This window comes from Pongo abelii, chromosome 5 (genome assembly GCF_028885655.2).
Source record: "Pongo abelii isolate AG06213 chromosome 5, NHGRI_mPonAbe1-v2.0_pri, whole genome shotgun sequence".
In the NCBI taxonomy this organism is placed as follows: Eukaryota; Metazoa; Chordata; class Mammalia; order Primates; family Hominidae; genus Pongo; species Pongo abelii.
The window spans coordinates 157343184-157358429 of NC_071990.2; the positions used below are offsets into that span (position 1 = coordinate 157343184).

A 15246-nucleotide genomic window follows, 5' to 3' on the forward strand; every position below is an offset into this window, starting at 1 on the left:
TTATATCTGCTATTAAGCTTCCCTAGTGAACATTTTCAGTAATTATTATAATTTTCAATTCCAGAATTTCTACTTAGTTATTTTTTATAATTTGTACTTCTTTCTTTTTCTTCCTTTTTTTTTTTTTTTTGAGAGGGAGTCTCACTCTGTCACTCAGGCTCGAGTACAATGGTGTGATCTCAGCTCACTGCAACTTCCACCTCCCGGGTTCAAGTGATTCTCCCACCTCAGCCTCCCGGGCAGCTAGAACTACAGGTGCATGCTACCACACCTGGCTAGTTTATATATTTTTAGTAGAGATAGGGTTTCAGTCTGTTGGCCAGGCTGGTCTCAAACTCCTGACCTCATGATCCACCTGCCTCAGCCTACCAAAGTGCTGGGATTACAGGCATGAGCCACTGCACGCAGCCTAATCTGTATTTCTTTAATGATATTCTATATTTGGTAAGATAGAATTCTCACACCTCTTTCCATTGTTCTTAGCACATGAATTAAAAAAAAATTTAGCCATATTTTATAGCTGTTTTAGACTTTGTTTAGTAAGTCAAAAATCTGAACTTCCTCAGGTACCTTTTTTATTGACTTCTCTTTTTTTTGTTTATATGCACCATCCTTTCCCATTGTTTTTGTGCATCTCATAAATTTTTGTTGAAAACTGAACATTTTAAGTAATATAGCAAGTGTGGAAATCCAGTTTCCCCACCTCTGCACCACATTCTGTGAGTTTTTTGTTTGTGTGTTTGTTTAGTGACTGTTTTTTGTTTCATGAATTTCCTGGACTGAATCTGTATACTCTGTATTCTTTATCACTTGCATCCACTGATGCTTGGTGTGTTCAGTTAGCTTACTAGTCAGCTAATGAATGCAATCAATAAGTCTCCCAGGCTTTGCAGAGGAGTTCTCCTCTCTCTCTCTCTCTCTTTCTCCGTGTGTGTGTGTGTGTGTGTGTGTGTGTGTGTGTGTGTGTTGGGGTTATGCCTTCAATGCTTTCGCAGGCAACTCACAGGTCCGCCTTAGCTTTCACTTCCTGCTTGCACAGCCCTCATGGTCAGTCAGAGATGAGAGATAAGGACCTTCTCAGATGTTTCCTGAGTACCTAAACAGTTTTCCACATGCGCCTGGCCAGCCCTCTAAATTTCCAGATATGAGGCCTTTAAAAGCGCTCTATGGACGTTTCATTTCCCAGTTTTTTAGTTTATGTGTTTTGGTCACCTTCTTGTTAGTTCCAACTGGAATTACTGCCTCAGGCAGCTGTAGTATTAAACAGTTACTGCTAATTGCTTTCTTTTTTTTTTTTTGGTGAGACGGAGTCTCGCTCTGTTGCCCAGGCTGGAGTGCAGTGGCGCGATCTCTGCTCACTGCAAGCTTCGCCTCCTGGGTTCACACCATTCTCCTGCCTCAGCCTCCTGAGTAGCTGGGACTACAGGTGCCCGCTACCACGCCCAGCTAATTTTTTGTATTTTTTAGTAGAGACGGGGTTTCACCGTGTTAGCCAGGATGGTCTCGATTTCCTGACCTCGTGATCTGCCTGCCTTGGCCTCCCAAAGTGCTGGGATTACAGGCGTGAGCCACCGTGCCTGGCCACTGCTAATTGTTTTCTACAAATGCTTGTGCAGAGTGAGCTCTGAGTCAGGTCAAAAAAAAGACAAACGCTAAGAATAAGGCTTTTCAGGGAGATAGCAGACAGGTCAAATAGAGACAGTTCTCTGGGGATGAGGCTTTTGGAGAGCTTCAACCCCATTCTGCCCTATCCAGGGGCTGTTGGGCTGCTGGTTTTCATAATTTGGAAATAAACCAAATTAAAACACCACAGCACTTGCTGTTCTTACTGAGATTCAGTTGTTTTTCTGGAATAATGCTCTTAACATTGTTGCAAGGCGTTGGTTAATTTTCAGCGTTCTGAAAAAGTTGACCATTTTTGCAAGTGTTCTTTTGCTTTAATGGAAGAATGAATTTTCAGAGGTTTTTACTCTGCAATTCTGCCATTCTAGAAGTATATATATATTTTTTATTTTGCCTTACTAAGCTTTATTCATCATTTTGGACACAGGTTAGATGTCACAGGTTAGATGACACAGGACATTTCTATGCTCTTAAGATTTATGTCTCTCCTAGATCTCCTAAAATGCCTTGTGGTTTACACACTGCATTTTAAATTACCTGTTTCTTATCTCTGTGCTCTGAACTCCTAGATGCAGGGATCATGTTCTGCTCACTCTTATCCCCAGTACCTAAGAAAATGCCTGGGACATTGGACACTACTAACTATTGCTGAATGAATGAATTCCTTTGACATATTTTTAAAATGCTCTAGCTTAAATAACCAATTAAATACCTAACAGATATAGTTTTGCTTGCCTCATTCAAAGTTTTAAGTCTTTGCATTATTTGGGTCATATTTTATGTATTTATAGACTGAAGGTGTTCTTCACAACAAGATGGACATTCGCCTATGTTTCCAGGTTTCATAAGCAATTCACCTGATTCTAAGAATTTTCAATTTTTTTTCTTTCTTCTATTCTCTCCTTATGTCCATCTTGACAAAAGAATTACCAAGATCAGACATAAAAAGATAAAGTAAACTAAAAATAGTCTTAGTAGTGTTTTTGGAATAGGAAATGGAAAATCATTCTCTTGTCCCTTGGTGATGAAGGGGTGGTGTTTATAGGCTGATTACATGAAGATGAGTTTCATGTTTTCTTTCTTTTTTAAAAAAATTCTAGCACCCACAGCAGGGTTCCTTCACCAGAAATCCTTGATTGAGGAGCTAAAGGCAATGAGAAATAAGTGTGGCTGCTAATTAGACACTTTGAGTGAGCAGAAGGGGAAAACGAGCCATATAGAACAGCAGGGACTGCCCATACTCTTGATATCTGACAATTCAAGATTTTAAACTGTAGAGGCAACAGTCATACCATTGTTCCCTCTGGACAGTTTTGATTTGGGAGTCTTGTCAGACCAATGAAAATACTGGATAAATCAAGTAAAAAAATGAATCATTAAGACAATACTCCATTCTTTTATTTTTGTGAAGGACTTATTTTTATTTTTTAAATTAAACTTTGTTTTTAATCAGTTTTATTGATACATAATAGATGCACATAATTTCAGGGTCATGTGATAATTTAATACAATCACATAATTTGTAAAAATCAAATCAGTGTAATTGGGATATCATCATCTTAAGTATTTGTCTCCTCTTTTCTAGCTGTTTTGAAATACACCATAGATTATTGTAAACTATGGTCCCCCTACTCTCTATCAAACACTAGGTCTTATTTCTTCTATCAAACTGTGTATTTGTACCCATCAACACCCCATTCTTTAGTGAGCATTCCAAACAGTATTGTCAAAATACCTGGATGTTGAGTCTGATATGTCTAATGTGTTCTTCTATGTTATATACAACAAATTCATAAGAGTATGATATATTTTAATTAACTGCTTGCTTTCTTTTTCATGCTTTTTTAAAATTACTGAAACAGTAGCTGACTATTAACTAAGAGCACAATAACATTGTGATTCAGCCTAATACAATTCCTTAGAATGCGGCCCTGTGACCCATCTGGTGATCTTTGTTCTGTATCACTCTGCTCAGCAAGCCTACATGTGTAACTGATGCACTTAAATTTCTCACATTTGTAACATTGCCTCAGCACAGGAAGAATAGTAATCAGGTCAGACACTAGAAGGTAAAACAACATGTATATTTTCTTCTGTGAGTCATCCATCCAGTAAATAACCCATACAACTAGCAGAGGAGCACACAACAAATACAGTAAGCTTGAAACAAAGGTTTCAAACACAGGGTGTCAAACATTTCATACAATTCAAAGAGCAGCCATTTATTCAGATTTTTTTAAACATGCCTGATGAACCCTCAGATGCTTTCACTGCTTCCTTTTTATTTGTTTTTGATATATTGTCAAAAGGTCTAGCATATGAGTTACATTGGCAGAATTTTCAGATATAGTGACTGGTTTCTTTTTATTTGCCACACAAATTAACAATAATAATTAGAACTTAACTTTCTCTTATGTTGATATAATGTATCCTGATTTGTAGGATTTTACTATTAGGCAAATTTATATAATCATGTTAGGATACTTAATTTCTAAATCATCCCTTTATTCCCCTTAGCATTGATTGATGAGTTTTCAAGTAATGTAGTTGTTCACTTAGGGACACACCTATTCTTGGTCTAGTAACGTCAATGTTCAGACTTGCCTTAGATTTTGTGCTGGATTCAGACATACTGCCTGAAAACAAAACAAAACAAAAAAACCCCTAAAAAATGCAAATCTAGTTGTAAAGCTTCCCACATCTTGGATATGAGGAAAACAAATTATCATTTCAAATAAATTTTTAGTTCAATTTTCAATCTAGTGGAACAATGTTCCTTTGTGTTCCAACAGTGGCTTGGCATGCATATTAGCTGAACAAGAATAGCAGGAAAATACAGGGGAAAATTCTACTGGTTTTTAGTTCATGAGAACAAATGAAGAAAGCTCTGTCCCCACATATTCTATCTCAGCTGTCAAAGTTAGAGCCTGTGTGTTGACCCACCATTTGCAAAAGAAGTAAGTTTTAGCTGAAACAATGCAATCCTCAAGATCACACCATAATTAGAAGCTTTCAATTTTATATTATCTATCCCCTGTGTGAATGTGTCTGTCCACCACAGTCTGCACTGCTATTCTGGCAGCACTGTCTTCTCAGTAGTCCTGAGTGCCACACACATAGGACGTGCCATTGCTAAATGGTAATCCAGAATTCACAAAATGCTGACAGAGGCAGTAAACTGATAGTCACTGACGTGACTTTCAAAAAACTGCTCTGTGAAATCATGAAGTGGAACCATGGAGGCTAATTAAACTCTTCTCAAGCTTTCTGGTTGAGATATTGATTCCAATCAGAAGTTAGCTATACTTCCTATTAAAAGGTGATCCAGAAACTGAAGACATTTCCCTTCAGTTCTGTTCTTCAAGATAAAGAAGCTGAAAATGCCTTCTAAATAGTGACGCATCACCCATAAAGACGGCCCTTAAACTTGAGATCAGGACAAAACATATCTAACTCAAAGTCATCATTCAGACGCCACCTCTTCCATTAACTATGTGGTAGTCTATAATTAAAACAACACACCAACACAAAACTTTCCAAAAAGAGAACTCATTATCCAGAATTTAATTCACTTTCTATAAGATGGATTCCCATCTTCACAGCATGTTATCTATTTCTTAAAAACTGGGGCATGTGTATTCCCTTCATTAACATGTTTAAGAATTAAAATGAGGTTTTAGTGTTTTATGTATTATTATCTTTAAAAGTTGCAAGCATTAATATTGTATTGCATAGTTTCTACTTTTAGTCATGGATTTATAAAATAAAAGGCTTATACAAGTAAATTACTCAATTTTTATAACCATCAATTACATTATGTGACCAAATCTTCTGATCTGATAAACAGGCTATGGGCATTATAACTTTTTAACAATTGATTTTTTTTTCAATATTGAAATGAGATTGTGAAACATTGACAGTTAGATGAGTCTCTAGAATTTCAAAACAAGGATATGGATTCTTAAAGCCTAAAATAATTTACACAACTCCCTCAGTAACTTAATTTAAAGGCAGGACATAAAACTCAGGAGGAGAAAAAGAATTCAATGTGTGGAAAGGAAAAGTGAGATAAGATGAAAGGATCATCCAAGGCAAACAACTTTAGACAAAGAATGTTTCGTTTCAAAACTATGAAATCTCAACCATGAGGGAGAATTGTTGAAGGAGGAAATAAACATTAAATTAAACAGAATGAGAAAGGCTATAGAACTGAAGGGGCCCTAGAAACATTGGTGGGTGGGGCATAATGGGGAAAACACATTTCCTGCCCGGTACTCAGATTTCCTGTTACATCTTTCCCTTCCCACTGGTCTTCCTTTCTCCACCTGTATGCTCTCTCCCTGTCTCCCTCTCCCACCCCCTCTTCTCTCTCTCTCTCCCTCTCTCCCTCTCCCACCCCCTCTTCTCTCTCTCTCTCCCTCTCTCCCTCTCCCACCCCCTCTTCTCTCTCTCTCTCCCTCTCTCCCTCTCCCACCCCCTCTTCTCTCTCTCTCTCCCTCTCTCCCTCTCCCACCCCCTCTTTTCTCTCTCTCTCTCCCTCTCCCTCTCCCACCCCCTCTTCTCTCTCTCTCTCCCTCTCTCCCTCTCCCACCCCCTCTTCTCTCTCTCTCTCCCTCTTTCCCCTCCCACCCCCTCTTCTCTCTCTCTCTCCCTTTCTTTCTTCCCTTTACCTGGCATGGCTTTGCTTAGTGGAAATTGGAGTGCCAAATATGTACTAAATCTGTAATGGAACGAAAACTGGACTTGAAATAAGAAGAATGGTGTTTAGTTCCAGCTCTGCAGCTCACAAGCTATGTGACCTTGGATAGGTCCCTCAACCTCTGTGAGTTTCAATTTTCCCTGCTGCTGTATCTACTGTTCAGGAATGTTGTGAAGCACAACAAAAGGATACATGTTAGAGTGTTTCATTAACCATAAATGAGAATTATCCAAATGCAGCTATAACTATTTCTATTTCATGTTTGAATGTCGCCTTATAATTGCTTTTATAGTTTTCATATTCCTCCTATAAGAATATAAAAATTTCTTGGGGTAATCACTGTCTGTTATTCTCTTAGTGGTTTGTGCAGAGTAGAAGCAACAATTTTTTAAATTGAAATAACCATATGAAATAATAATACAATGATTTCAGGTCACACAAGCCCTTGTGTTATCAAATTGTAAGGTCAGGGAGAAAGGCCAAAGTATTCCAAAAGGCAGCCCCTGGAGCCCCAGTCATAGGAGTGGCTCATATTCCCGGATTCACCCTCCCTTAGGATTACAGTCTACACGTTCAGCCGATTTTAGCTTCCTCATTTCTCTTACAACATCCCACATTGTGCTAAAGTGCTGACTTTCCTGGTATGTCCATAACTGGGTTCTCTTCTAGCAGATTATATCTTTCTAAAATTAGACAATACTAGGCAGACAATAGTATTGATTTCTGTTCCTTTTTTAAGGTCCTAACTTGTTATAGTCTGCTTATGCCATTTTAAAGAGGAAACATGCCACTATTTTTGCTGTTCCTGACTTCTTTGGAAATACATTCATTTTTATTTTGTTCAATGAAAGAAAATATATACTTTTCATTTCTTGTTACTAATTAACTGAATTATTATATGCTTGCAGGCATTTTGCTGTGCAGAATTGGGATGTCTAGGAACAGTTTCAAAGACAGAGAAAATACAGAGAGCCAAAAAATCCTGTGCTGCTTTTGACCTGGGTTACCATAACAGAATGAATATATGCTGCTGAGGCTTAAAACACCTCAGCTTTCAACACTCATAAAATTCCAATATCACAGGGTGCTGCAACTTGCATGCACGGAGCAGTCAAGGGGTGAAGCAAGCTTTCTATTTTATGGGCCTTTAAATCCTAAGTGATGTTCTGTGTTGCACATTACGAGGGCAGCCATGAAAGGGCATATATAACATTTTTTTTTTATTCTTCACATCACCTGAGTAAGATTTTGAAAGCTTGGTAACATCCCAGGAGCAAGAAAAGCATAAAAGCATTCACCAGACACAGAAGGTAGACTAGATGCATTAAGATTAGTCACCACTTAAAAGAATATATGTGCATGCGCACACACATGTACATGTGCACACAAAAAGGAAACAATTTCAGAAAGGTTTCAGCTTTGCTTTTATAAGAAAAATATGTGAGCTCTAGAACACTTGAAAGAGGTTTTTTATATCAGGGTTTCTGTATAACTTGGGAATGTTATCAGATATGAAAATATCTAAGTTATATTTCTAAAGATATGGTGGAATCATTGTTTCTTGGTTCATATAAATTTTTGAACCAAGAATTCAAATATTCTTGGCTGTATAGGAGTCATCCTTATGGTTTTGCTTTAAAATAAAGTTTTACATTTCAAATCTTGCTAAATGCTAAATTCCTTGAGATGTAATATTTCCTGAGCTTTCTGGATGTGCATTTTATAACTGATTTTTTGTAATTCATATTAATGTATAATTACTGAAGCAATAATCTATAAAAATATATTCACATTATGCATTTGAAAGCATTCGCTTTAGGGATTGAACAATTATAATAGGATACAGATTGTAGGGGGATGAAATTTATACAAATATCTGTGTATAAGTCAAAGCATTTCCTTTTTTGTTTTGTAAAAGCAAATCAACAATGGAGTGTGCCAAAATGCTTAAAGTATAACAATAGCCAAAATCCATCATCTTTTAAATGTAAGATAGTATACACACACATTAGAAATACACATGTCCAACTTTTCTTCATGATTAGAAACAATTTTAAGTTGGACCTATAGCTAATGAAAAAAATTGTGGTGTTGGTTGTTCTGCATTAGATATAACTAAAACACACTATTTTAATTAAGTGGTTCAAGTTATTTTCCTTCATTGGGCAGGGAAGCTGCAGAATAATATTGCTTCAGACTCAAATTTGTGAAAATTGAGTGCAAAAATAACAGGCTGTGAAATAAGAATCATAATAGTGCAGAGCTTTTAAGACTGTAATTAAGTATAAAATAATTATTGCAAATTACTTAGCATAGTACTTAGTATAAAACATGCACTTTATAAATTTGGCTATTTTTATTATTAGTTATTATTGATTTACCTATTAGTGAAATGAGGATAATATCTATCTCTCAGTGGTTTCAGTAGGATTAGTGATATATGTAATATGCTTCTCCTGCATCTACTTAAATTATTACATGGTTTTTTCACCTTTAATCTGTTAATATGGTGTATTACATTAATAGATTTGCAAATTTTAACACTTCTTTCCTGGTATAAATTCAGTTTAGGTATGTTCCATTATTCTTTAATATACTGATAGATTCAATTTGATTATATTTTGTTTAGAGTCTTTGCAACTGTATGAATGAAACTAGCCTTTAGTTTTTCTTTCTTGTTTGTTTTGGTGTCATAGTATTTAATAAAATATATTGGGAAGTTTTTCATTTTTCTATTATATGGAACAGATTATTTAAAAAGGGAATGAGTTGTTTTTTGATTATATAGTAGAATTTTAACTATTCAACTTCATTATGTAACTTTTTAGACTTTTAAATTTCCTCTTGAGAGTTTTGCTAAATTATGTTTTTCTAGGAATTTGCCAAGTTTTCATTAATTTTTAAAAGCATTGGCATAAATCTGTAAAAAAAGGTGGGCATAATAAAATGCACACCTCAGGGTATTTTATGTCATGGGGATTAAATGAAGTGACAAATATATAAAGGACTTAGAACAAGCCTAAGGCTTATCAAATATTCAATAAATATTACGTATTATTATCAATACCATTGCCTTTTAAATCTCTGCTCTATTTGTGGTTATATTCTATTCTTCATTCCTAATATTAATGTGTCCCATCTTTCCTTGTTTGAGCTTATTGGAGCTTTCTTGATTTTTATCAGTCTTTTCAAAAAACCACTTTTATTTTGGAATCGTTGATTTCTTCTACTACATTTTCTTTTCTTTTTCTAGTTCATTAATTTTTGCTTTTATTTTTTAAAGGTTTTCATTTATACTTCTTTGCTTCTTTCATCCCTGATGTTTCTATCTTCTTATATAATATGTTTAGCTCATTAAATTTTAGCTTTTGTCTTTTCTAAATATATGTTTTTTAGGATACATGTTTCCCTTTAAGAACTTCATCAGTTACAGCCAACCATATTTTTTCCATTTTATTAAGGACAAAAACACGTGGTAAAGTGAATAAAATGCACTGATCTTAAGCAAACAGTTCAAAGAATATATATATATTTATATATATATACACACACATACACACTATATATACACACACACACTAAGAATATATGTATACACACACACACACACACAAGCTTTATTCATGATAGAAAAATAATTCTGGAAAAACCAAATGTCCACTAACATTAGAATGAATATAGTATACTGATACCAGTAAAAAAGATGATTCTTTTACACACACAATAAGGATAAATATCACAAATATTGTTTAGGGCTAAAAAGACAGATACAAGAGACTATATACTGTATGATAATATTAAAAAGTAAAGAAAAAGCAAGAACTAATCTATGGTGATAGAAGTCACTATAAGGGTTCTCTCAGAGTAGAATGTTATTGACTGGGTTCGGGTATGGAGGAGATTTCCGGGTGCTTGAAATGTTTCATACCTTGATCTGGGTACATTCAGGTGTTTATATGTAGACAGAGTCTCCTTCATATATACTTTGATCTGGGTACATTCAGCTGTTTAGATATAGACAGAGTCTCCTCATATATGATAATATAGTATATAGTCTTTTGTATCTGTCTTTTTAGCCCCAAACAATGTTTGTCATATTTATCCTTATTGTGTGTGTAAGAGATTCATTCTTTTTTACTGGTATTGGTATACCACAATATACCATACTTTATCCATTCTAATGTTAGTGGATATTTGGTTCTTTCCAGGATTATTTGTCTATCATGAATAAAACTGGTTATAAATTCTTGTACATGTCATTTAATGGACAAATTCATCCCACAAACTTTGCTATATAGTATTTTGATTGTAATTCAGATTTCAGTGTTTTTAAATGCGCATTCGAATGTGTTTTAAATGTGTGTAATTCAGATTTCAGTGTTTTTAAATGTGCATTCGAATTTTTTAAACACGAGTTGTTTGTATATGTGTATATACATGTATATATTTATATATTTATACAATATACATATTTACATTTACAAACGTATTTCGTTGCTGTTTTTAGTTATCTGCTTTGTTGTTCATTTCAAATCTAATTGCATCATGAACAGAAAACATGATCTGAATAATATGAATTTCTTAAAATCTGTGGAGACTTACTTTATGATCAATTGCTGTAAATAGCTAAAGTATGCCTGAAGAGAATGTGTATTCTCCATTTGTTTAAGTATACTGTTTGTCATATATCCTTTACATCAAGTTTGTTTTTTATATCATTCAAATCTTTTGTATTTGTTTCAGCCTAATGACAATGAGAGAGGTATATTAAAACCTCACACTGGGCTGGGTGCGGTGGCTCATGCCTGTAATCCCAGCACTTTGGGAGGCTGAGGCTGGTGGATCACCTGAGGTCAGGAGTTCGAGACCAGTCTGGCCACCATGGTGAAACCCTGTCTCTACCAAAAATACAAAAATTAGCCGGGCATGGTGGCAGGCGCCTGTAATCCCAGCTACTTGGGAGGCTGAGGCAGGAGAATCTCTTGAACCCAAGAGACAGCAGTTGCAGTGAGCCGAGGTCGTGCCATTGCACTCCAACCTGGGGCACAAGAGCAAGACTTCGTCTCAAAACAAAAAACAAAAAATCAAAAAAAAACCTCACAGTGATGATGACTTTTTCTATTTCTCTGAATTGTGTTAATTTCTGCTTTATATAATTTGAAACTCTTCTATTAGGCTTCTACAAGTTTAAAATGATTATATCTTTGATGAATTCAACTTTTACTGAAACCTCTGTGTTTCTATGTCCTTATCTGTGAAATGGAGATAAAATGTATTTCATCAAGTTTTAAGAGGATTGAAATAGTTAATGTTGTAAAACTTATAATCTTGTCTGAGTGTTATATATCTTTGGTGAATAAATCATCATCTTTCTATATCTCTAGTAATACTTTCTTCTTTGAAGTCTGTTTTTAATATTACATTATAAACATGATTTCTTTTGTTAGTATTTACCTGGTGCAAAATTTTCCATCCTTATACCTTCACCTTTGCTGTGTCTTAATGTTTTAAGTGTGCACCTTATAAACAGGATATAGCTAGAGATCTATGTCTATGTTTGTATCTCTATATATTTCTCCACCTTTTTGAGTCTAACAATCAATGCCTCTTTATATTGATTATTAGAATTGTATTTACATTCACTTCTAGGATGTTATTTTGTGTTTTACAACTGTCATTTACTTTCTTTTCTCTCCTTCTTCACTTTTTGTGATTAATCGGCTTCATGTGATCAATCATATTATTACTCTTCACTTATTTCAATTTCTATTCTTTTGTGGTTAATCATATTTTTTAAAGTGTGAGAGAAAAAACTGTTAACTTAGATTGTAAAACTCCCTCTAAAGACCAAGATGGAAATAAAAAGAAGTTTAGACAACAAAACAAAACATTGTTAGAATTTTATAATCCATACCCAGCCTAACAAAATCTAAAGTTAATCAGGATAGTTTTACCAATCTCTAGAACAATACATGGAGCTCAAAATGCTTTTTCTGCCACCTCACTATTAATATAGGATAATAAAATGATACTTGTCCAGTAGAGAGCTGCATATTGTTTCGAATAACTCCACAAATTAGACAGAATATATATTTAAATTTACATGTATGTTTGCCAATCTATTTGCTCATCATTTTCTTGTGTGTATCATTCCTTTCTTCTGGAAACATTTTCCTACTTCCTTTAGAAGTTCTGAGAGTGAACACATTCTTATTTTGTTGTCTAAACTTCTTTTTATTTCCATCTTGGTCTTTAGGGGTAATTTTACAATCTTAAGTTGACAGTTTTTTTTCTCTCACACTTAAAAAATATTATTCTATTGGCTTATGGCTTTCACGATTTCTGTTTAAAAATGGGATAATTGTCATAATCTTACATGGGCTCTGTTTTTCTCTTTGACTACTCTTAAGATCTTTTCTTTGTGTTTTGTCTTCTATTTTATTATGATGTGACCAGGTTGGGTTTGTCTTTTATTTATGCTACTTGGTTTCTATTGTGCTTAATGAATAATACATGTTATGTCTCTCATCAATTACAGAAAATTCTCAGCTATTTTAAAAATATTGCCTTTCCTCCATTTCTTTGTTCTTTTTCTATAATTCTGAGTAAGCATGTTTTAGACTCTCTCATTCTTTGCTCTATGACTTTTAACCTTTCTTTTTCATTTTCCATTTTGATTGTTTCTCTGGGTTGCTCTATGCTCAGTAATTCCTTCATCTCTGTCTTCCGGTTCACTAATTATCTCTTCAGCAAAATCTAACATAGTTTAACAATTAATGTTTTAATTTCATTTTTTATATTCATATAACATAAATTACACATTTCATTGTATTATTATATTTTATGTTGTATTTTCATGTATATTATAATGTTTCCATTTCACTGTTATCATTTATATATCTTTTTTACTTCTAAACATTTCATTAAGTTATTTTTCAAACTCACTGGTTAAATTGATAGTCTCTTCTTTGTTATATTTTAAATTATATCTTATATTTCTTTATGTGTAGAGGAGAGAGAGGCAGTTTCTGGTGAAAAGTGGAAAACCTGCTAGACAAATTATAAAAGAGCCATAACATTCATATCTTTTACTTCTTAAAACATTATGTATGTGTTTTTTTGTTCTGTGCCTGTTAAGTCCACTATCTAATATCTTTTCAGGTTTGATTCTTCTGTTATTTCTCCTGGTTCTTGCTTATGTGCCATTGTCATTCATGTGTATTATAGAGTTTTTTTTTGTTTTTAAATAAACCTTTTTAATTAGACCTTTATTCATGGGAATTACTTGAGGCTTGCCTTGGGGACGCATTCCCTCTAATAGGTTTTGTATTTGTTCTTGCAAGGTCCCTGGGGCATCTCTAGCCCTGGATCATTTTTAACTACTTGTTTGGCTCTAGATTTTAAAAATATCATTACCTAGAGAAGGCTGGCTAATGGAAGGTCAACGGACTAACTTGCAGATGAAGAGGATTGAAAGAGGGATTGTTAGGTCCATATCAAAACCCTAGCTATGTCATATTCAACTCGTTTGCCAAAACCATGGGGATTTTATTTTATTTTTTTACCACAACAGTTGTTGTAATGTTATCCAGAAATTTTCAAGCTCTGTCTTCTTTTCTTTTTCTTTCTTTCCATTCCCAACATCAAACTGCACCCTAAGAGAACACAACATCAGAATACTGTAGGAAATAATCTAGGGAAATGTTTAGGGCTACTTTCCTCATAGTTCTAGGAAATCTCCTTCATCATCCCAAATTGTTAGCATACTCTCTCCTCTTCCAATGCTTATACTGCTTCTTGCTCATATCATTAATAACACCTTCCTCCAGCACTATTGGATTAATGTATATCATATAGGTAGCTATGTGTGTGTGTATATAAATATATATGTATGCATATTCTTTCTTTATAGCTAATCTATAATGTCCGAGAGTCAATGATCATGTCTCTGTAGTTGTATATATTTCATCAGTTTATACACTATTCCAGATAAATCAGGCATTTAGGAAAAGTTTGCTGATTAATTGGTAGTCCATCTCTGCCAAACCTAGGATCACTCTGTGAGCATCTACATTCACACTTACATTACTTTGCATGGTTCATAGTGATATTGTTTGGCTGTGTCCCCACCCAAATCTCATCTTGAATTTCCACGTGTTGTGGGAGCTACCCAGTGGGAGGTAATTGAATCATGGGTGCAGGTCTTTCCCATGCTGTTCTTGTGATAGTGAATAAGTCTCATGAGATCTGATGGTTTTATAAGCTCTCTCTTTGCTGACTGCCATCCATGTAAGACATGACTTGCTTCTCCTTGCCTTCCACCATAATTGTGAGAACTCCACAGCTATGTAAAACTATGAGTCCATTAAAATCTCTTTTTCTTCCCACTCTCGGATATGTCTTTATCAGCAGCATGAAAATAGACTAATATAATATGCTTGCCTTGCTAATTTGATCTTTCTTCTTGCAGGCTGTCTTTGCTTCTTCTCTGTTCCAGCCCTAATCTACTAACACTATCTTTGACTTCACCTTTTTCAGAACAATAAGGTCTTCTGGACAGCATATATCTCAGTCATAAAAATCCATGAGATTTAACCTAAAATTAGACTATCTTTTATTTCAAGTGACTGACTTTCATTAATCTTGACTTTGTGCCTTAGATTCAGGCAGGTGAACCAGTGCTTTCCTTTTAACACAAAATCATAAAAAGAAAAGAGAAAGGACCTTCATAAAACCAGGCACCAACCTGGACTGCCAGGAACTTGTTTGCCTTTCTATTCCTACAGCCTTGTGATATCACTGAACTCTCAACTGCATGTTTTACACTTTGGCAAATTCAAGGATCTATCCTGTCCCTAAGACTAGGGCACATATATGTCCTAAGCATATATGGAGCTCTAAACAGTACTCTACTGGCATTGTAT

General features: G+C 34.7%; 1 non-coding gene across 1 annotated transcript; it reads right to left on the minus strand.

The window, feature by feature from the left end:
- Positions 1-13339: 13339 nt before the first annotated feature.
- LOC112134031 (U7 small nuclear RNA) lies at positions 13340-13403 on the minus strand. Its single transcript, XR_002915615.1, has one exon. It is a non-coding gene; the product is annotated as a U7 small nuclear RNA (small nuclear RNA).
- Positions 13404-15246: the final 1843 nt, after the last annotated feature.